Raw genomic sequence first — 24428 nt, 5'->3', positions numbered from 1 at the left:
AACCAAGAGCTGGTTCTTTGAAAAGATAAATAAAATTAATGAACCTTTAGCCAGACTCATTAAAAAACAAAGAGAGAGGGCCTAAATTAACAAAATCAGAAACAAAAGAGGTGAGGTAACAACTGACCCCACAGAAACACAAAGAATCGGAAAAAAATACCATGAACAACTATATTCCAACAAGCTGGACAACCTGGACAAAATGGACATATTCCTAGAAAAATACAACCTTCCAAAACTAAATCAGGAAGCATAAGAAAACCTGAATAGGCTGATAACAACTGATGAAACTGAAGTAGTAATTTAAAAAACTCCCAGTAAACAAAAGCCCGGATGGCTTCACAGGGGAGTTTTACCAAACATTCAAAGAAGAACTAACACCCATACTCCTCAAACTATTCCAAAAAATCCAAGAGGAAGGAACACGTCCAAGCTCTTTTTATGAGGCCAGCATTAGCCTAATTCCAAAACCAGATAAAGACACTACAAAGAAAGGGAATTACAGGCCAATATCCCTGATGAACATAGATGCTAAAAGCCTCAACAAAATATTAACAAATCAGATCCAGCAATACATTAAAAAGATCATACACCATGACCAAGTGGGATTTATTCCAGGGATGCAAGGCAGGTACAATATCTGCAAATCAACAAATTGGAAAACAAAAATCGCATGATCCTATCAATTGACACAGAAAAAACCTTTGACAAAACCCAACACCCATTTTTTATAAAAAGTCAGCAAAGTGGGAATAGAAGAATCATACCTCAACATAATAAAGGCCAACATCATACTCAATGGGCAAAAACTAAAACTATTTCCCCTAGGAATAGGAACAAGACAGGGATGTCCTCTTTCACCACTTACTATGCAACTGTAAAAACAAAGAATCTCATACCCTTTGAGGCAGTATGGAGGGACTGGAGAGTATTATGCTAAGTGAAATAAGCCAGTCAGAGAAAGATAAGTATCGCATGATCTCACTCATATGTGGAACCTAATGAACAAAATAAACTGATAAACAAAATAGATCCAGGGACACAGAAGCATGGAATAGACTGAAGAATCTCAGGGAAGGTGAGGGTGGGTGGTGTTGGGAGAGATTAACTGGGGAACTTATATGCATAAATGCATAGCCCATGGACACAGACAATATTGTAGTGAAGGCCTGGGAGGAGTGGGGGGGGGGTGGAGGGGGCCAATGGGAAAACAAAAGGTGAACATCTGTAATACTTTCAATAATAAAGATAAATTTAAAAATATAGGGCAAAAACAAGGGAAGAAAGAAACAATACCTGTAAGCATTCACTCATATTCTCACATAAGGTTATCTTAAACGCATTAAAAAACAAAACAAAACAAAAAAACAACCCTTCCCAGTCAATGTGCTGAAGAGGTGGTACATGAGTGAAAGCTATGACTCACAATTAACATGTGAGGTCTGCGTGTCTCCTGTTTGCTTGCCAGTGTTTTGCAGTGTGGTGCCCTCAGAAAACTTTATCTGTAAAGAGCCAGATAGCAAATATTTTAAGCTTTGTGGGTCACATAGGTTTCCATCACATATTCTTATTGGGTTTATTTTACAACCCTTTAAAGGCGTAAAAAAAACTTTCTAGCTCGAGAGCCATTATAGGGCAGCATTTGGCCACATTTGGCCATTTGCAGGCTATCATCACAACATCCTGCCTTGGAACATCTTTGATGCTTAAAGATGTAAACATCAATGCATGACAACCACCTCTGAACAGACAAAATTACTGATTAAGCAAATACAGAACATTAAGAAGCTTTTGCTTAAAAGGAAAGTGCCTTTTTCAAAAGGTGCTAAAAGAGTACAGTTCTGCCTAAACCATTTTATTGGTTTCACACAATTCCAATCGCTCTCCCAGAGCTGTCTGTGTTTCCTTTTGGGTTTTTATTTTGTTGGTTTTGCTTTAGAGAAGGAAGGGGGAGCTCAGGAGAGAGAGAGGAAAAAGAATTTGGCAAAATGACTCTATAATCCTATATAATAAAGAGGTAATATGCAAATTGACCATCACACCCTTGCACAAGATGGCCGCCCCATGTCATCCACAAGATGGCCGTGACAAGATGGCCAGCAGGGGAGGGCAGTTGGGAGCAATCAGGCCGGCAAGGGAAGGCAGTTGGGGTCGATTGGGCCAGCAGGGGAAGGCTGTTGGAGGCAATCAGGCTGGGAGGGGAGCAGTTAGGCGTCGATCAGGCTGGCCAGGGAGTGGTTAGTTGGTGATCAGGCTGGCAGGCAGAAGCGGTTAGGGGCAATCAGGCAGGCAGGCAGGTGAGCGGTTGGGAGCCAGCAGTTGGATCAGGCCTAAACCGGCAGTCGGACATCCCCCGAGGGGTCCCAGATTGGAGAGGGTACAGGCTGGGCTGAGGGACACCCCCCGCTCCAGTGCACGAATTTTGTGCACCGAGCCTCTAGTTTATACTTTAAAAATTAAAAGGCTAAATTAGGTAAGTTCTAGACAATACCTGTAAGAAGAAATACAACCCCTCAAATAATAAAATATGACAGACTCTAAGATATATAAAATATGAATACATGATGAAGTAATGACAAAAGTTTATGGTGGCTTATTCAACAAAACTATTGCTGAGTCAACTGATTATCTATGGGGGAAATCAAATTAGATATTTTTAATCTCAAAATATACTCTAAAATAAATTCCAAATAAATCACAGAGGTAAAATTTTTAAATTATATTAGAGGAGTTAGAAAAATATGTAGTTAAATATATTTCTCTTTTTTCTTTATGGAGAAAGACGTTCTCAACCTATAGCAGAGATCATGCACACATACAAAAGATATAATGAAAAACTTAAAAATTAAAAACAGTACATTAAATTAATAAATTTATTTTTACATAATAAATTATATATTACAATATGTTATTTAGTAAATTAAAATGACAAATAAATTCAGTAAATTAAACACACGTAAACATCAAAAATTTATTAAAAAATAAAAGCCAACAACTAATTAGGAAAACAATTTCAACAAATATATTAGAGAAAGCATCAATATCCTTAACATACAAAGAACCCTTATAAACTGTAAGAAATATACTAGACTTTAATAGATGAAAAGAAGAGGGTTTTTTAAGGAGTAAAAACGTTAATGTACAGATTTAAAAATTTTCAACCTCACTGGTAATAAAAGAAATGCAAATTGAAACAGCATCATTAGTTTTTGGTTATCAAATTAGCCACGCAAACACACAATGCCAGATGGGAGTAATGAGTCCCAGCTTCCTACCTACTGCTGGCTGGAATGGAAATTCACCCTGGTAAATAATTTGGCAAGCATTATGTATCACGTATCTTTAAAGTGGCCAAACTTTTTAACCTATTAATTTCACTTACAGGATCAATCTAAATGAAATAATCATAAATCTGGACAAAGATGGATGCACTAAGATACCCACATAGTCTAGCCAGCAAGGCTCAGGTGGTTGAGCGCTGACCTATGAAACTTCACTTTGCAAATACTTGTTTCCTATGTGCCAGACTTGGCTGCTTCTTGTTTATCAAGAGTAATTATTATCCAGTCGGTGTTGCTCAATGGTTGAGCATCAACCTATGAACCAGGAGGTCACGGTTCAATTCCCGGTCAGGGAACATGCCCAGGTTGAGTGTTGGATCCCCAGTTGGGGACATACAGGAGGAAGCTGATCAATGATCCTCTCTCATCATTGATGTTTCTATCACTCTCTCCCTCTCCCTTCCTCTCTGAAATCAATAAAAAAATATATTTTTAAAAGATATACACATAAAGCTGGAGACAATTTAAAGTCCTAACACTGGGGAATGATTAGTACATTATAGCATGCACATACTATGAAATATTATATTGCCTTTAAAATTAGGTTCATGAGAATTTTTTCATGATGGAGAATTTATTATGATCTACATTAAATGAGAAAGGAGAATACAAAACTGTGTATGTGTTGGGATGTAAGGTATGGTAACATGCACATACAAACAGACACACACACGAATAAAAAAAAAAATGCCAAAATGGCCAACAGCATTCATCACTAGAAACTGGGATTACAGGTTGTTATTTTATTCTTTGTATATTTCTACATTTTCCACAATTAATATATTTTCATTTCATAGTCAGAAAAAATATACCTTGAAGACAGGCCACAACCCCTCTGATACTCATAAAGCCAAAACTTATTCTAAACTATAATTACACAACTAAAAGGACCTCAGGCATCTAATCTAAGAGCTTGTATTGCAGACTAAAAACCATTATGACTATTTTATAAAACTAAGACATATCCTAAATCTATCAAGGTCTCATTCCAACCTGCAATCAGCCCTATATTAACAGAACACTCTGTATAGGCAAGACACAGGTCTAAGAATAAAAACACCAGTATCAATAAAAGGAAAGGATCAGTGTAAAAACCCTGTAAGCAGCAAAGCTGAATTCATTAAAAGGAAAATAATCAATAACCTTGATTTCATATTAGATCAGAGTAACACCTTCATGTAGGCCTGCTCTCACTGTGACAGGCAGCTGGGAACAAGACTTGCCAGTTACTTGATTCGAATACAATGAACAAAGGAAACAATATACTGGGATTATTAATGAATCAAATAGGGAGAAATGAGTAACACTGGGGAGCATGATGCAACAGTACCTAAGACACCCTCTAATGAGGACAGGAAGGATCTAATCCAAATGCTCAAGTATCAAGTTCATTTTGGCAGAGAGGATATGCTGGGGTAGAAACTGTAGATTGTGCAGCCACACTCACAGGGGGGTGAAATCCCCACCGCACCCACATACAAACTATGTGCCCTTTAGCCCGACTCCTAATCTCTCAGAGCATCAGTTTCCTCGCCGGCCATCAAACATAAATCATCATTAACCTTGCAGGGTGGGTGTAAGGTCTGAGGCAATAACTACTAGATGGCTGGTTAAAGGCCCAGTATGTCTAACAATGAATGGAGCCCATTACTCTTTTATGAAACCAGGGGTCACGGAGGCCAACCATGCATCCCTGATGCTGTGGACACCGCTTGTCCCTTTCCTGGCCGACTTGCAGGCACTGGGGAAAAGCCTTGCTTGGAGCTGGCAGGGGGGCTGAGACAGGTAGGAAGAGAATAAATCAGCAGTAACCCTGAGTAATTATATAATCCCAGGCTCTGTCAGTCTCTGTGGGTTCCCCGGGCAGCTGGCCCGGGCTCTGCTCCACGGTACCTCAACCCAGATCCCTAACAGCCTGGGACAGAACTGAGGACAACGAGATGGAAAAAAACAGCAAAATAATCCCCGGAGAAGGAACAAAATAACTACAGAAGGTGAGGGAGGGAAGATGAAAATTAGAGAAAATACAATAAGCCTTATAATTACAAGAAAAAATAACAAGAAGTAAATTAGGAATGAGAAACCAACAACTCTAGAATAAGCCTATTGAATAACACTTTCAAAAAGATGTTGAACAAAGGATGAAGAAAATTGGCAGTGATGGGAGGAATTAATGAAGACAAAAATCAATGTAACTCAGTAGAAAGCCAAGAGAAAAATACTAGAAATACACAGTAAGTATGGGTAATAGAAGAATGCTGCCTGGAGTGCAATCAGGTCCCTAAGAGAATTAGACAATGACCTTGGGGGGGGGGAGGGGGCAGGGGAAAGTGCAAAGCTCCAGCCATCACCAGAAGCTGATGAAAGATCCCAGTGGAATGGCTGATAATTGAAAAGTTAAAGGGCAATTCTAACAACTTGTCAATGGATTAAGGCCTCAGTTTTCAGAGAAGTAATATAATTTGAGGAGATACTGAAAGTCATTAGCAACATTAAAATGGACTGTAATTACATTATGGCTAGTGAAATAATGTAATAATGAGCCCTTATTTAGAAAATAAAAACAATTATGTCAGACAGATGTGACAGCTCCTTACTTTGTTACAGGCACTTTCCTTTTTAGCTGGCAGGAGAGCATAATGCAGTGGTTCTCAACCTTGGCTGCACATTAGAATCACCTGGGAATCTTTTTAAAATCCTGATTTCTGGGCCTCGTCCTCTGGAAATTCTGTTTCTTTGTGATGGGGTGGGGCCACAACATTAGTAACAAAGAAACAGAATTTCCAGAGGATGAGGCCCAGAAATCAAGAGTTTAAAAAGATTCCCAGGTGATTCTAATGTGCAGCCAAGGTTGAGAACCACCATAATGGATAAAGAAGCACCATTCTGTGTGAGAAAGACCTGGTTGCGAATCTCAGTTCTGTCCCCTTACTAGTTTGCACATGTTAGTTAAACGCTCTAAGCCTGAATTTCTCATCTGTCTCACTGGTGTGTCACAAATACTTGACAGGAAGACTAGCATACAGTAAGAGCCATATAAACGGTAACTATTGTGAAGCTGAAGAGCATCTAAGTTAAACGCTCTAAGCCTGAATTTCTCATCTGTCTCATTGGTGTGTCACAAATACTTGACAGGAAGACCTAGCATACAGTAAGAGCCATATAAACGGTACCTATTGTGAAGCTGAAGAGCATCTGTTGCGTGGAGCTATGTTTTAACGAGGAGGGAAAAGACACACTTCCCCAATGTCAAGACCTTGTCAAGTTGCTAAGAGGAAAGAATGACAGCCACGTTGATAAACAGTCTGGTGTCTGGTGCTCAGCTCCTCAGAGAATACATGCCTTACCTCCTCTGTCCTAGCAACAAGGTTAGAACTACATGGCTCAGTGATTGAGCCCACCACTCAGCATCTGGGAACCTGTCTACTGTCCCCAAAATAAGAGCCAACCTTCTGTGGCCCCCATGACATCCCCCACAGTAGGCCTCACAGACGCACAGCAGCCAACCTTGGGCATTACAGGCCACCCTGAAGGTCATTTCCAGGAATCCCACAGCAACAAGGGCATTCCTACCAGGTTGGGAGGGGTCAGCTGAGTGGCCTCTTGCCGTGTATCACCTTGGCCCGGTGCCATGTTCAACGCACTTGATAAGAAACAAGTATTTTCTGATTGACGCCAGCGACTAAAACTGGCCACGTGCTTCCACATGCCTCTTGGAATGTGAAGTTATGTTTGCTTCTCTTTCATTTCCCCAGCTCATCTGAATATTCAGAAAGAACCTAGTGATCGTCTGCTAAATGAATTAAAAACGTGTATCTCGGCGCTAATCATAATTCTCACCACAGTCTCGAGCTGTGTTTCAGGAGAGCAGATTACGCACTCGGTAAAAGTCAATGGCTGGATTGTTTGCCAAATGTAAAACAGAGAAGGGGACTGCAAATATTTTGGATTGCTCGAAATTACTAAGTGAAGGTCACATGTCATAGGATACTAGAATCTGGTCCAATTTACTTTAGAAAGTATATTAATATTTAAAAGTCTTTGGGAGAAACTGTTTCGCCTACTACACCCTAAATAAAAACTGTATGGTCAGCTCGGTTGGCAGCAAGAATGTGTATAATGAGACGGTTGAGTAAAAGAAAGAGGCTCTCTATGTTGTGCCCATCTCGGAAAACAAACGCAAAAGACAGCGCTGCTCAGCCCAGACACTTCAAGGAGCCTTCGAGAGGCCAGGCACCGATGCAAACTGAAACATGAAATACATGTTTTTCGGGGGTTTGCCAAACACTTTGTTTTGTTTCAGTATCTCAAAAATACTTTAGAAGTAAGTGAATATAATGACAGCTTGTTGCATATTACACAGTTCCTCTCTGAAAACAGCTCATTATTCCACAATATAAGAACAAAGTATTCTCTTCCTACTCCTACCCAGGAGCCTGTTGCAAAGCATCAAGCAATCTTAATCAAATGTCCAAATATGTATGGGTTCCTAACATATTCATGAATAAAATTGTATTTTTAAAAATTAAAGTTAAAATCTGACTGTGAAAACAAGTATGAGAATACTTTGTTGGCAGGAATGTATCACTTATTGGAGGGCAACGTAGCAAGACTAAAACCTATACTTTGACCATTTCTAGATTCCATTTCTATAAATTTACCCTGCAGACACACTATCACATGTACACATGCCATTTCACCAAAGCTTCTTACAGTATTGTAAGAATGGAAAAACCTAAATGCCCACCAACTGGGAACTGGATAAATCAATTATATCCATAAAACAGAATAATGTAGAGTCACCAAAAAGAATAAGGCAGTTGTATACATAATAACCTGAACCAATAACCACATGGAAATCTCACATTGTTAAGGGGTTTTTTTTTAAAGCAAGGTGTGGAAGTATATAGAATATGCTACTGTTTATGTGTATAGAAATGATAAAGACAAAGAAATTCTCACATATAATATTAGCAGTTAATATTTATTGAAGGTATTCTGCATGCCAAGAATTGCTCTTAGTGTTTTATATGAATTATCTCATTAGTTCTTCTCAGCAACTCTGAGATATACTATTTTTTGAGAGATATACTATTAATATACCCATTTCACAGATGAGAAAGCTGTGGCACAGTGCAGTTAAGGTCACGAAATTAGTGGCCAAGGTTCAAACTCTGTCTGGCCCCAGAGCTCACCCCTTTAGTCACAACTATTTGAACTTTCTTGTTCATATATTATCTCTGAAAGTGTTCATAAAAAACCTGGTAAGGGCCAACTGAGGTGGCTCAGTGGTTGAGCATCGACCTGTGAACCAGGAAGGCACAAGCCTGGGTTGCTGGCTCAATCCCCAGTGGGGGAGGGGGAGGGGTGGTGCAGGAGGCAGCCAATCAATGATTCTCTTTCATCATTGATATTTCCATCTCTCTCTCTCCCTCGCCCTCCCTCTCTGAAATAAAAAAATACATATGTTTTTTTAAAAAACTGGTATGAAGAGTAGTCCCCAAGAAGGGAACTGCCTGGCTAGAGGTTGGAGATGGGAAGGAGGTTAACTTTTCACTGAACCTTCTGAACTCTGTACATGTGTGTGACCTTTCCAAAAATAAATAAACATGTGTAAAAAAATTTTATTCTACCTGCGTGGATTAATTGGCAAGGACAATATGAATTATTGTTATGAATAAAATATATATTTTTGAATAAATATAGTTTTATTCATATATTTACTTGTTTTTAAGGACTTAAAAAAATGGGAAATAAAACTTCACCCAGTACAGAATTCACAATTATGTATATAAACAATTTCTAAGGTAATAAAGGGGAATAATAAAATACGCATACCAAAAAATAGCATGAAGTCTATTGCTACAGGTGAGGTCTGAGGCTCTTCACTTACAACAGATTATCCCAGACGCGCATCAAAGACAGAAGTTTTTAGACTTTGTTATTTCTACATAAAGAGACCCATTAAATGCATTCCAGGTAGCAGAAAAGAACAAATGCATACTTGATCTATCTCTTAATTATGACCTTGCTCTAACAATAACAGAGAAACACAGCCATTTTTTTCTGACAGAGAAAACATTCATCATAAAATATGAAATCACACCATCATCTATACTAATAAAAGGGTAATATGCTAATTAGATCAGGAGACCTTCCGGATGTCCTTGCATACAAAGCTATGGTGGCGGGGCTGAGGCAGAGGTGGTTAGGGGCGAGCAGGCTGGGCAGTTGGGGGCAAGCAAGCTGGCAGTGGGGGGCAGTTGGGGGTAAGCAGGCCGGCAGGGGGAGCAGTTGCAGGTGAGCAGGCCAGCAGGGGTGGTCAGTTGGGGCCAAGCAGGCCGGCGGGGGTTGGGGGGCAGTAGAGGGTGAGCAGGCCGGTGTGGGGGGGCAGTTGGGGGTGAGCAGGCGAATGGTTAGGGGGGATCAGGCAGGCAGGCAGGTGAGCAGTTAGGAGCCAGCGGTCCTGGATTGCGAGAGGGATGTCCAACTGCCAGTTTAGGCCCGATCCCACAGTTGGACATCCCCTGAGAGGTCCCAGATTGGAGAGGGTGCAGGCCAAACAGAAGGACACCCCCCTCCTGCATGAATTTCATGCACCGGGTCACTAGTAACATATAAAAGGTATAAAATGTGAGGTAGGACCCTGTGTTTTGTGTGTTTATCTGAAATACAAGGTCAATACCCAGAGCAGTGCTCCTCAAACCTGAATGTGGGTACATATCAGAGAGGCCTTGTGATATGCAGATGCTGGTTTAGATAGAAAGTCTGGGGTTGGACCCAAAACTCCACATTCCTAATGAGCTCCCAAACAATGCCTGTACTGTGGTGGGAACACTGCATTTTGAGTAGCAAGGTGCTAGACAATATGTGTAAAACAACTATAATTTGATAAATTAAGTTTTAGAACTAAATTGCAGCTATTAAAATCTCAGCCCCTTCTGAAGCTTTTGAAAATTCAGCCAAGAAATAGATTTGAATAGATTTGTATTTCCTCTTGAAAACTGAGCAGTGTGCCGCCATAAAGAGGGAAGATGTACCTGCAAATATGCTGCTTTCAAATTTGGTCAGCAATTCAAAGTGGATTTCAAAAGAATCAGGAGAGGATCTGGTTCCAAGAGTGGTTGAGAAGGGCTAGTAATTAGCACACCCTTGTTTACATAAGGGGGCAATTTCCAAGCACTTACATGTTTTCAGCTTAATGACAATTCATCATTTGAGCACCAATAACTCTCAGGTGCTGATGACAAGAGCAATATGGTCCCTGTCCCCCAGCAGATTAGACAGGGAAACAGAACAGCTGCCCGCATCACAGGAGGGTCTCTCACAGGAGACAGGTGCCACTATAAAATGTGTGTGAGGGGTGCAAACAATACACTTAATTGCTGAAGAAATTCAAAGCAAAGAAACAAAACCACTGGGGTAAGGAAAACATATGGGGTGGGTTTTGGTGATGATATGAGGGAGGAAGTGAGTCAGCCTCTTAGACAAGGTGAAGAAAGGCAACCCAAGGAAAGCAGAAGAGAGCAGCACACCCAGGCCACAGTCAGAACAGGGCCCAGGCAGAGCCAGAGGCGCACCCCTGTCTAGCGCAGACCCCTTTATGAAGAACCGAGACAAAGTTGTGTTCCCAGGGTGAGGCCAGGAGAGGTTTCAATTTGACCTAATTTACAATGGTAACTGGAAAGTTCCTGACTCAGGAGTCACCGGATAATTCTACAAGTACGCAGCGTCCAGAGAAAATTGGGTAACAAAGAAGAAAAAGTGGTCGGACAGGAGGGACCAGCCCTCAAAGTCAACATTCTCTCTGGGCCTCGGTTTTGTCACCTGTACAGAGGTCAGCAAACTTTCCTAAAAAGGGCCAGGCAGTAAATGAATTTTAGACTTTGCTGTTGCGTGCGAAAACAGCCATAGGCGATATGTAAATGAGTGAATAGGAACATGGCCATGTTGCAATAAAACTTTATTTTACAGAATGGGCAGCAGGTAAGCTGGATTTTCTAATGCCCTGAATTGTAAAATGGGGAAGATAATAACTTTCCTAATATTAAGTATTTCTGGATCAAGATCAGGAGGGGAAGTTGATATAACTGATGAGTGACACTGACATCGATTCAAATATTCATTGACTATAACGTCTATGTACATCTAGACGCATTTACTCCCTGTCATCGTTACCTCCATCCCTCCTAATTCACGGGGGGCGGGGGGGCGTCTCCTCTCCTCCACCTTCCTCCTCTGGGGCCTCACTCCTTAAATTTCTCTTGTCTAGAATCTTCAACCTTCTTCTCTCTATTGCCTCTCTCCATCAGTATACAAACAGGACAAATCTATTCCGCTCCCCAAAATAATAACCCCCACTTCTTTGGCTGTATCCCTTTATATCTGCCACTCCGTTCACAGTCAACCTCAGGAAACAGCAAACTGTACCGGCTTTCCCCACTTCTCAGCATATCCACTTAAAATCCCTGTACCAATGGGATTTTGACCCCACTACTTTTTCTGTAAGAGACTTTCCCAAAATCAATGGGCACTTCTCAGTCATTAACTCACTTGATCCCTTTCTAGCAATGGAAACTACTGACAGTCACCCCTTCCTTCAAACTCTCCCCCGACCCCGTTCCCACCTTGGCTTAAGAGACGACACCAGCTTCTATTGCTGGTGGCCTCTCTGGCTTTCAGCCTTCTTCACATGCTACTCCTCCTCTTACTTCAAGTGTTTCCATTCACCTGGTCCCTGCTTTGAACTCCTCTCTGTCTATGTAATAATTTATGGAATATAGGTTTGATTGTCATAAATTCGTTATTTTAATTAAAGCCTTAGAAGTGAATTCTGAACGGATGAAAACTGAGTCTTACCCCCTCTCTTCAGACCTGCTCCACCCTCCCAGATTCACTGGCCAACATCCTCCTAGTTACCCAACTCACAACATTTCTGTTTCTCTGTTTCTCTGCTTCTTCAACCCACATTTCCAACTGGTGGTCATCTCCTGTCAGTTTTAATTTCTCATAGTTCTCACATGTTGCCAAATGACTCCAATGAAGACTTCTCCATGTGACTACGAGCTTAGCTCTGGGCAGTGTTGACCCTGTTGATGCTCCGACAGATGGCAACCCTGCCTCTCTGACTGCAGAGGTCTCCCACTCCCGCTCCTTGGGCACTTGCTATCACTACCACCGGGAGGCTCCTTTTCATGGCCTGCTGTGTGCCTCAGGACCCTACCCCTAGTCCAACCCCATGGCTTTAAGCCTCATCTATCTGCATGCCTTTGGTACTCAACCCGAATCTTTAACTGTACATTTCTCCTGAGCATCGGGCCCCTACACCCAGCTATTCACCCACACATCTGCTTAGTTATCCTAAAGTGCACGGTGGCTGTAGGTTTCTGACTGCCCAGCACACCTCCACACGCCCCTCCCGCTCTCTTCTGCAATAGAACTCATCTTCCTTATGAGGAAGCCATCCTAGGTGCTGTCCCACCAAAAGCAGGGCTCAGTCAGAGCCCTACACCCTCTCCGCATGCCCGGTGCACAAAAGTGCCTTGTTCCACAGTCACTGAAAACACACCTACTGACTACATTTAGGGCGCCTGGGAACCTCCACACGAGGGTGCAAACATTAGTCATCGAGGCAGTCACAGCCGTGGAACATAATATTTTCCAGCTGTTTCTCCAAATACGAAATAAACAAGAACTAGAAATACTCAATCACTTTCCTACCAGGTCATATCCTGTTAATATCATAATGAGCTTTAAACACGTTTAATGTTTAACATTTAAAATCTGACCGAATCATACTGCGAAGCTAACTCTGTGACTGTGTGACATACTAGAGGAGCAGAGCTTGTAGTCAGGGGAACCTGGACCCAAATCATAACAGCCCTACCCCCTATGATTGCATCATCAGAACACGTTATTTTTGCCTTAGTTTCCCCATCTTTAAAATGAAAATCTTGTGGGATCTTTAAAGATTTAGATCAGGTCATTTATAAAAAATGCCCAGTACAAAGTATATTTTCCAGAAGTATCAGATAAAGTAACGATTTTTAACCTTTTTCATCTCATGGCACACATTAACTAATTACTAAAATTCTGCAGCACACCTAAAAGTATAGTATACTTTACAGTGATCTAACCCCCCCCAAAAAAGGCATAATTTTTAGTCATTCACATTGTTGTATTAGCTGTTGTCACTTCTTAAAATTTGACAGTCTAAGAGTAAAGAAGTCAGTGCCCCTGACTAAATAGGAATGGCATGTTTTAAAGATCCTTGCAGCACACCCACTGAAAATCGCTGAGATAAAGCAAACTCGAGATTTAAAAGAAAGCATTTTCCATTACCACTAAAATATAATTTCTTAAAAGTTCAAAAATCACCTCATAATGGAAAATAATTGAAAAGGATGAGAAACTGAGACATGCCTTCACTCACTTAACAAATTGAGTAATAATCAAATAAATTTTAGGGCAGTAATTTTTGTAGAACAATGTGGCCTAATCTCTCTTCGGAAAAAAAAATAACAAAACAAAACAACAACAACAAAAAAACAATGACTGGCAAAAATCATTTTCCTTTTTCCTGAAAGAGAACATAGATTTTTCCTCTGTGACAGACCTCTGCTCTATTATGAGCAGACAGAAGTTTTGCCAAACCAACCACTCTAAACCTCAAACACTGAGACAATGCAAAAAAAAAAAAAAAGTCTAAGCTCTTTATCACATGGACGCCATTCCCCAGAGAAGACTTTCGCCCGCTCTGACAGCCTTTCTGAACTATGCATGTGAGATTTCAAGAATCTTTATGCGCCATCCAAATTGCTAGCCGTTCGTAATCCTTTGTTTAGCAGGTTTGCATCCTGTTATTTAATTAAATTCTTTCCTTTAATTATTGAACAAAAATATTCTAACTATCTGCTTAAGGCTTTCCACTGAGTACTCTGGAACTCAGAAAGACGCATAAAACATGCAGCTCGCAGTCTGGTAATGGAGATAAGATTGAAAAAGAGTAAGCGACAAAAATTAGTAAGTTTATGATAAATGCACCCATGCTACTCTGGTCATTCAGAAGAGAAGATGCCATTCGGATGAGAGAGGGGACAGTAGGGATTTTTGTTCAGGGAATGGGAGATCTGAGTAAGGCCCTGAAGATTGTGCAGGACTTGGGCAGAATGGGGTGGTGGTACATTTCAAGCATCAGTGAGGGCAACTTGCCCTGGCTGGTTTGGCTTAGTGGTTGAGCGTTGACCTATGAACCAGTGGCTTTTTCTAATTTATGTCATGATATCAACAATTATTATGACTGCCTCCCAAGGACTGCAAGAAAATTTGACTATCTCAAACCCTATAAATATATGAAGAAGAAAAAAAAACTCCCCTAAAAATCTGTCATCAAACACTAGCCCTCACATAGGACCTCCAGTCCAAATTCATAGTGCCTGGGTGGCCTGGAAAACCTCAAACCAAAAATTTGTTTTAAGGTGGTCCCTGGTTGGTAGAAACTCAATAAATCTGGCAGCCAACAAACATAAATTTCTAGAGGAACACACCTTCAATCTAGACCTCCAAGAAGCCCCACAGATAAATATACAAAAAAAAAAAACTGAACTTGCCCTAACTGGTTTGGCTCAGTGGATAGAGCATCATCGGCCACCAGACTGAAAGGTCCCAGGTTCGATAGTCAAGGGCGGCACGTACCTTGGTTGCGAGCACATCCCCAGTAGGAGGTGTGCAGGAGGCAGCTGATCAATGCTTCTCTCTCATTGATGTTTCTAACTCTCTCCCTTCCTCTCTGTAAAAAATCAATAAAATATATATTTTTTAAAAAAGGACATCTTACGTTTTTTAAAAAAAAAACAAAAAACTGAACTTACACTTAAAAGTCACAAATATACAGGAGCAAGAATGAGCTGCAACACCCACCCCCAAAAATCAGCAAAGATTTCAGATATTGGAATTATCAAACACAAAACATAAAACAATTATGTTTAAAGTAATGAAAGTAGCAATTGATAACTGAGTATGAAACAAGACACTATTAAAATAAGCTGATTTTTAAAATAAATGAATGAAACTTTTAGCAATAAAAGCATGTAAGATCAGTGACATTTAAAACACAAAGGATATGGGGTGGGGGTAAGGGAAAGAGATCAACTAAAGGACTTGTATGCATGCATAGAAGCCAAACCAATGAACACAGACAACAGGGGGATGAGAGCATGAGTGGGGGGGGGGATAAGGACACATTTGTAATACCCTAACCAATAAAGAAATTAAAGATAAAAAATAAATAAATAAAAAACACAAAAGATATGTTTCCGACTAGACACTGAGGAAGAAACACTGTGTGAGCCTTAAGATAAAGCTGAATTAAATTATTGAGAATAAAGCAGAGAAGGACATAACTGGCATATTCAGTGAGAGTTAAAAGACATGAGAATGTTGGAGGTGTCTATCAGATCCAGTTAGATTTCCATGAGAAAAGAAAGATAATGTATCAGAGGCAATATATGAAGAAATAATAGCTGGGTGTTTTCTAGAACTGATAAAAACACCCATCCAGAGACATAGAAGATCCAATAATTCCAGAACAGATTCATTAAAAGACCTCCACACCTAATACAGAACACCAAAGACAAAGGGATCTTAAAAGCAGCCAGAATGAAAAGACAGATTACCTTCAAAGGAGCAACAAGGAGCTGATTTCTCAAGAGCTACAATGCAAATCAAAAAATAGTGACTTAATACTTTTCTTGTGATGAGAGAAAAATAAAGGTCAATCTAGTATTAATACAGGCTAGGGAAGCAATAACAAGGGCAGCCCTGGCCTGGTAGCTCAGTTGGTTAGAGCATCATCCCAATACACTAAGGTTGTGGGGTCAATTTCTGATCAGGGCACATACGAGAAGCAATCTATGAAAGTGGAACAAAAAATATATGTTTCTCTCTCTCTCTCTCTCTCTCTCTCTCTCTCTCTCTCTCTCCCCAATAAATAAAAACTTAAGAAAAAATAACAAGGGAGTAACAAATACATCATGGAAAGAGTGTTTTAGACAGGGGAACAGAAAGTACAAATGTCTGGAGATGAGCCCATGCTTGGGATGTTTGGGAAAGGACTGCATGACAGAGGCAGAGGCAGTGAGGAGAGCCAGGGGACGAGGGCAGAGGAGTACCATGGGGCAGACCACATGAGCCTTTAAAGCCAATGTTAAGAACCTGAACTTCTCCACGGGGGAGGTCAGTGGAGGGTCCAGTAAGGCACACTGGCTGAGCCCCATGGTGCTGAGTGTCCAGACATCATCAGTTAGACGCCTGAGGCAGAGAAGTCTCAGGCATCAGCTTTGTAGTCTTCAGATACAAGCTGTCTTTAAGGCACTTTTCTTCTTTTTTTTAATATATTTTTGTTGTTGTTGATAGTATTGCAATATCTCCCATTTCCTCCCCTTATCTCCCCTCCTCCCTGTCCCTACCCCCGCACCAGGTCTTCACTACCCTATTGCCCTTGTCCATGGGCTATGCATATCTATAATAATAAAAGCACAGTATGCTAATTAGACCAGACATCCTTCCAGACAACCTTCCGGATGAAGCCGGGGCTGCAAGGGAAGCCCGGGTCCCGGGTGCCTGCCGGCTGCCGGAGGAGGGAAGCCCGGGTCCCGGTGCCAGAGGGAAGCCGGTGCCAGCAGCTGGGGGAAGGAAGGCCTACTCTTGCATGAATTTCATGCATCGGGCCTCTAGTAAGTATATAAGTTCTTTGGTTTCAACCTTGAGAGCTCACTCAGGCAAAACAATGATAGAAAAATGATAGCTAATTATTATTCAACCAACCATACTTTATTAAAGTATATATCAAGATAGTAACCACCAAGAAAAGTCATGAGGAATTCCAAAATCCAAGCAAGTTCTATGCTCCCCCAGAGTTTTATCAGCCATGGTATTTTAGCTGGCTTCAACTCCTCTAAGGCAATTGGGGGGGCTAAAAAGTAATACATAGTATTTACCTTCTCGTCTACAAAACTGTGTGTTAAATAGGTCCTTGAGGTGTGATATACAAAAGCCAGTATCTGATGGCTAGTTACATTTGATGGGAAGCTGTGAGTAACTAGCTTCATAAATGGTTTTTCTATTAATCTAGGTAATGGAATCACTTGTTCAATTCTCACTGCTAGTGCGAAGGTTATTTTTTTACCTCTCTTTACCATGAACATTTTCTGCAGGATGGCTTTGGCATTTCAATGTCCAATTCTCCTTTATGGGAATATACATTCTGGGCAAGTTTATCGAGGTTTCTCCCAGAAGAAGGATGTACGATATTTCTCTGCTCATCGTGTTAAATTTATACCGAAAAACAGAATACTATCATCCAGTCCCAATTTGCCTATGTCTTCCATCATTTCCCATCTATCACTCTCAACTCTAAGCAACCCTTTCTTTGCCTCAACTCTATCCTGATCCTTCACTGGGGCTCTTCCCCTAGTCCTAGATGCCCTCCACACTCGGCATCAACCCAAAACATTAATTTTCATCCCCAATTCAAACACTTCCACAAAGCCTTCTGCAAGGAATTGTGTGTTTCCCACAAAACAAAACGTTTCTCAGGAGTCGACAATTCGTCATAGGCATCCCTCAGAATGTGCCTCTCGGTACTGGCTCTAAAAGTATTCGAACTGAATCTGCCCAGATCTCATAAATTACCATAAAAGTGTTTTTCCCCAAAATTGGATACCAGCTTAAATTCTTCTTTTCTTTTCTTTTTTTTCATCCTAAGAGCACAGAGCACCCCCTATTCGTCGCTGCCTAGCTTGTTGGCTGAAAGCTAGCAGATCATCCAATTTTGCTTCATCTGTAACCTACAGCGCTGTCATCCCAGACCCTGACCATCAGAGCACATAACCCTCCAGCAAGGCACCTGCACAGGGGATACAGCTGTGCTTCCTGCTCACCACAGGGTGCCCACCTCTTCTCGTGCCTGAGGAGATGGCAGCCAATTATGACTCACACTTACTGAACGCTGATCGTATGCTAGACTCTGTTCTAAGTGCTTTCTAGGCAGTAATTCATTGAATATTCTAATAACTACAAGGCAGGTACTATCGTCGTCCTTGGCCTATGGATGAGGAAACTGAGGCCCAGAGAAGTGAAGTGACTCGCCCAGTCTCACAGCTAGGATGTGGCCAGGCCCTGATTTAAAGCAGGTCCATCTGTGGGGCTCTGAAGTTCACATTCTTCATTACGATTTCATACATGTGACTAGAAAGGGGCTATCGTACTGTCCTAGCCATGGGACCAAAGAGGATAAAAATGTCTGCTCCGCAATTTTAAAACAAGAAAGAAAGAAAAAAAGAGAGAGAGATGAGAGATTTAAGAGTGCAGTCCAGGAGCCAGACAGGCCTGAGCGATCATCCCGGCTCTTTTAACTTAACTATGCAACCTCAGGCAAATTACTTAATCTCCCTAAGCCTCAATTTCCTCATCTGTAAATTGGGGATAATTACACCTTCTATCCCTGCTGATGAGTGGCAGAAGTCAGATTCAACCCCATAATCTTTCCATAACACGATGGTGCCACATCCTCCAGAAGATTATAATCTTGCAAAATAGTGGGAAATCCCAGTGCTTCCCTGCTGCCAGCTGGCTTGGAGGCAACTGTACCTCCAACCAGAACCTCCTGCCCCATTACATCGAAAAAGTCTGGGGTTCTGAGTGCCATTACACAAGACACACCGGATAGCAAAGAAGGCCACCCGCTTCCTCATGAACAGCTCCACTGGCAAAAGGAGTGTTCTCAGAGCCACCCCCATCCTATCCCCCTCATCAAAGGCGAGAGCATCGAAGATGAGAACGCCAGCACCAGGAGCCAGTGCCTCCTCTGCTCAGAACACACTCCCTCTTACGCAGAGCCAAACACCACATTCTTAAGTAGGATGTGCATCCCCAAAACCTCCTGGAGTGACCTCATCCTATCAGGAGACGGCCTTCCGATCCTCCCACCCCAGAGCTGCAGGGTGCTGGGAGCCTCAGGCCTCATTCCTGGAAACAGGGCAAAGGCTCCGCTCAGAGCATGTGAAGATGAGTCACGAAGCAGAGAGTACCTCATACGATCATCACCCAGCACGTGGCCCCGGTGGAATGCTGCAGTCACGCGGCAATACCACGTACAGTTGTTTATAAAATGAAGGTAAAACATTTTAAGTGAAAAAACTCTCTAGAATCTAAGGAATGTACCAAACCAGCAGTGTCTGTGTGAGGGATCTGGCATCACAGCTCATTCTTTGAGACTTTTCAAATGTCCTGTAATATGAGTACAGAACACACACCCTGCTCATCGCCGCCTGGGTTGTTGGCTGAAGGCTAGCAGATCATCCAATTTTGCCTCATCTGTTGTTCCAGCGCTGTCAGCCCAGACCCTGACCATCAGAGCACATAACTCTCCAGCAAGGCACCTGCACAGGTGCCCACCTTGTCTCGTGCCTGAAGAGACAGCAGCCAATTATGGCCAAAATAATAATGGCTCACACTTACTGAATGCTGATCAAATGCTAGACTGTGTTCTAAGAGCTTTCTAGGCGGTAATTCATTTAATAATCTAACCACTACGGCACTATAGATTTTTTTTAAAGTAACACAGGCAACATGTAATCTGGATTATCATAAGGACCTTCATTCCTGATCTATTTCACGATCCTCTGGGTTACAGCCCCTATAAAAATAAATGCGACCGACGCCCAGAATGTTCTGTCGTTGTGGGAGGATGTGGTCATCCCTCTGCAGGGGCCTTGAAGTTCGGGTCCAACTCCACTCCTAATAGACGTCCTCATGGAGCCACCACCAGCACGTCAGGTCGTGGATTTGTCCTGCCTCGCCAGCTCCTCAGGAGTCTATTTCTTCTCAGAACAGTGTCTCCTCTTAAACTTACTTTGACCAAAGAGCGCCCTTGCATCCCAATATTTCAAGATTTCGTAAACAAGCCCATATCCCACACCCACTATTTCCCTTCCTAATTTTCACTTTTCTCCCTTCCGGCCACAGCTCCTCTCCCTCCATCATGTAAAGTCCACACCCACTATTTCCCTTCCTAATTTTCACTTTTCTCTGATAAAGAGGATAGTTTTAAGTTCTCCCTTCCGGCAGCAGCTCCTCTCCCGCCTATCATGCAAAGTTGTCCCTCTCTGCATTTTCTCCTGCTCTTTATTGAAACTTGGTAATTAAAGCAAGTACAACATAAATTTATGCTCCCGACACTCTGATGTTTTCAAAATATATTTTTATTGATTTCGAGAGGAAGGGAGAAGGAGAGAGAGATAGAAACATCAATGATGAGAGAGAATCATTGATCCGCGGCCTCCTACACGCCTCACACTGGGGATCAAGCCCACAATCCGGGCATGTGCCCTGACCGGGAATCGAACTGTGACCTCCCGCTCCAGAGGTCGACACTTAACCACTGAGCCATGCTGGCTGGGCTGACTTTTAAAAAAATCAAAGTTAAAATGGAATATGGGTTTGTTTACTGAATCTTTTGCCTCGTTGCACCCGAGCAAGGAAGATGGGCCACCAGCAGCTCCCCTGGAGACGGGGGAGGAAACTCGGCCAGGTTTCTCGTTCTTGCCGCATCCGCTCAATCGGCTTGGTCTGGTCCGGAAACATGGCCTCAATATGTGCGGCCAAGTGTTTCCATCAGTACACAAAGGACACAGGCGTCATTAAGTTGGAATAAGTGAGCTTCCATGAATGGGTCATTCAAGACATCTACCTTATCGCAGAAACAATGCTAGCTCTTTGTACATAAAACAAAATAAAACATTTTCAATTCAGGGGGAAAAATCATTAAGGTGATGTTTTGGTTAAAAAGGTTTCTCTCGCCCAATAATTGTATGCAATCTAAATAGTGAACCTCTGTGTATTTGCTAGGAAACGGTATTTCCTCTCTGTGGAAAAGCCTCCTATTATTCTATCATTTCCTCTTTCCCCGTCGGAAACCTTTCCGTCCTGAAGCGAAACACAGCAGCTGGCCCTACGGATGCCTGTGTGCAGGAAGCACATCAGAAAGAGACATGTGCTGGGCTTCACCCCGCTGGTCACAGCGGCCAACACTGGTGGAAGCTTCACCGGGTCCGTCACTACCGCCCCCTGTGAGTGATGGGGAGACGGCAGGACCATCTGCTGCGGCATGGGCAGCGCTGCCCTCTCCCCTCCCCCTCAGGAGGCGGCCTGTGCAGCCAGCCGCCCTGCGCCCTCAGCCACTCCCCACAGAGGATGCCTCTGCCTCCAGCTCTCCGCCCCGGGGACAAGCGGAAAGGTCGAAACCTGGGCATTGCCTGCCTACAGTGCCAGGCACATCTGTAACAACAAAGGGAAAATGGGAAAACAGCCAGTGTTACACAGACCGGGAAGAACTGGTGGACGGTAGCTCCCGTTAGCCGAGGTTTTGCTTCCTACAGTTTCAGGTACCCATAGTCAACTGCAGTCTGAACATGGTAAGTGAGAAACTCCAGAAACGGACAAGTCGTAACGTTTAAATGGCATGCCTTTCTGAGTAGCATGACCAGTGCTCGCTCCGTCCCGGGACATCATCATCCCTTTGTCCACCAAGTCCACACTGTGTATGCTCCCCACCCACTGGTCTCTCGGTAGCCGCCTAGGTGATCAGATCCTCTGTCCTGTTATCACAGTGCTGGTGTCTAAGTCCTGCTTATGTTACTTAGCGGTAGCCCCAAAGTGCAGGAGGGGTGATACCGGCCATTCAGGGATGCCCAAGAGAAGCAGTCAAGTGCCTCCTTCAAGTGGAAAGGTAGGTATGTACAGGAAAAAACAAAGCACATGTAGGGTTCAGAACATCCACTGGGGGTCTTACCTCCCGCAGATAAGCCGGAACTACTGTACAATGTTCTCTGCCCACGGATCTGTTCTGTTTCTCGTCCATCATGATGGCTCTGCCTCTACAATGCCACAGATCCCCCAAACAGTAGGGAAACCACTTCCCTGGCACAACATCAACATGTTTAAAGATAACCACAGTCCTAATGAGGGTATTTTTCCACCATCCATGACTTAGGATCAGGTCTGCACTCAATGGTAGTTTTCTATCTCTTACCCTGGCTTAAGGCTAAAATAGTATGAAAAGCCTATGTTTTCTTTGGATGATTATTTTGTTTTTAAACCTCTCTCCCACCCCCTCAAAAAATCTAAAAGCAAAAGGTGTTGACAAGCATTTGATACAACTAAATACACCCAGAGCAAATCATAAATCTAAAACAACCAATGACCTCACATCCCAATTTGCCTCTCCTCCTGGGATGGGGTCCCTATAATGCAGCGATTCTCAACCTGTGGGTTGCGACCCCTTTGGCGGTCGAACGACCCTTTCACAGGGGTCGCCTAAGACCATCCTGCATATCAGATATTTACATTACGATTCATAACAGTAGCAACATTACAGTTATGAAGTAGCAACAAAAATAATTTTATGGTTGGGTCACAACATGAGGAGCTGTATTTAAAGGGCCAGAAGGTTGAGAACCACTGCTATAATGGGCTTCCTTCCAAACAGCACAGTATTCATGCTCTCGTGAGCTGGGAACAGACAATCATAGAGGCTGCAAAGAAGGCCTTATTGACACGCCAGGCAGGCACAGCCAGGGATGGCAGCAGTTCCTTAAGCTTCAACAGCTCCAACCTTGGACAAGGAAGGAAGGAAGGTATAAAGAATGATCACCATTAGGGTGTGGGGGAGGGGGACAAGGAGGAAGTCTACACTATATACTTAAGGAGATAAATGTATCACCTGAAGCAACCTGTGGGGAGATGTAATACTACATTTCTGTTGTGCAAAAACTTTCAACTCATCAGGAAGGAATCTTAGGAATGACAGCTGAGAAGAGCTGAGGATATAATCCAGCCCTCCTCCCCCCTCCTCTCCCCCAGTGCTGCAGTTCTCTCTCCTTGGGGTTTGGTATGACCCTGAAATTGCTTTCAGATCTGGCTTTGATGAGACTCTGGCAATTTCGAAACAATAGACAAATGTCACTTTCTATACAAAACCAAAATGACACTCTCATCATAGCAAAGACTTCCAATTACCAGCAAAGGGACGCCCAGCGGAGAGAGCATCCCACACCCAGGCCCTCTCCCACCCCCTCGGAGGTGCCCAGGCAATGGCTCAGGATGGGCCCCTGGAAATAAAGCAGGTCTGCCCTCATCACCTCTCCGTACTGAGATATTCTTCCCAAATGTTCCTCAGATCTGTGCTGAAAACATTTTCCAAAGCTGTATATCTAGGAGAAGAATGACATCGTTACTGGTTTCATCGGGTGGCTGGGTAAAGACATGGCCTTTCTACCCTGCTCCAACTACCCTCACTGATACATTTGGCATTTCTGAATATAAAATACAAACTTGTTTGTAAAAGTATTCACTACCGAACTGTGTTAAATACCATGGTTCTTTCAGGCTGTGAACGTCGTGTTTAAAATCGTTTCAAATTAGTTAGCTGGCCTCCTAAGATAAGACCTAGGAGCCAGAACTCAGAAGGAAGGATCAAGAAAAGGCAGCTGTCTCAAAGTTCCTCTGGCTGTGAGTGGACTTTTGAAGGAATAAATGCTCTCATTCACAGCCTGTGTTGAAATCTCCCTGCACGGTGATGACTCACCACACCTCTTCCCGACATCCAGCCTGGGGTGCCATGGGCCTCACCACCGCCATCGCTGACGCAACCACGGAGCAGAGCCACAGTCCACTAAGCACAGGCTTTGGTTCTGCCATCAGAACCAGGGTGGACTGGTAGCATCAGACAGCGTGGTCCTCTCCCCTGTTCACCTCCCAAAGGACACGAACTTCCCCCATACTTCACACACTATGCAAGGGTGGGGGTTAGTTACATTTGGGATAATGAATAACTAAAAATGTATTATCCTCTTGATAAAAGAGTATATCCTCAGCATTATGCTAAGTGAAATAAGCCAGTCAATGAAAGAAAAATACCACATGATCTCACTCATTTATGGATAATAAAGACCATTATAAACTGATGAACAAAAATAGATACAGAGGCAGAGCAGCATCGAACAGACTGTCAAACTACAGCGGGAAGGC

The 24428-nt window shown here is 42.7% G+C and overlaps 1 long non-coding RNA gene and 1 pseudogene across 2 annotated transcripts in view; one reads left to right on the top strand and one right to left on the bottom strand.

The window, feature by feature from the left end:
* The window catches only part of LOC106725476, a 64054-nt gene that overhangs the window by 38835 nt on the left and 791 nt on the right, over positions 1–24428 (bottom strand). For both annotated transcript variants that reach the window (XR_001361370.1, XR_001361369.1), the window contains exons 2-3: positions 23540–23611; positions 1427–1502 (exon numbers count right to left, since the gene is read on the bottom strand). This is a non-coding gene — a long non-coding RNA (uncharacterized LOC106725476). The remainder of the gene's footprint in view (positions 1–1426; positions 1503–23539; positions 23612–24428) is intronic.
* Positions 20884–21054, top strand: LOC102243863 (annotated as a pseudogene).

The sequence above is a fragment of the Myotis brandtii genome, unplaced genomic scaffold (assembly GCF_000412655.1).
Source record: "Myotis brandtii unplaced genomic scaffold, ASM41265v1 scaffold103, whole genome shotgun sequence".
NCBI lineage: Eukaryota > Metazoa > Chordata > Mammalia > Chiroptera > Vespertilionidae > Myotis > Myotis brandtii.
This window is presented reverse-complemented; position numbering and strand designations above follow the sequence as displayed.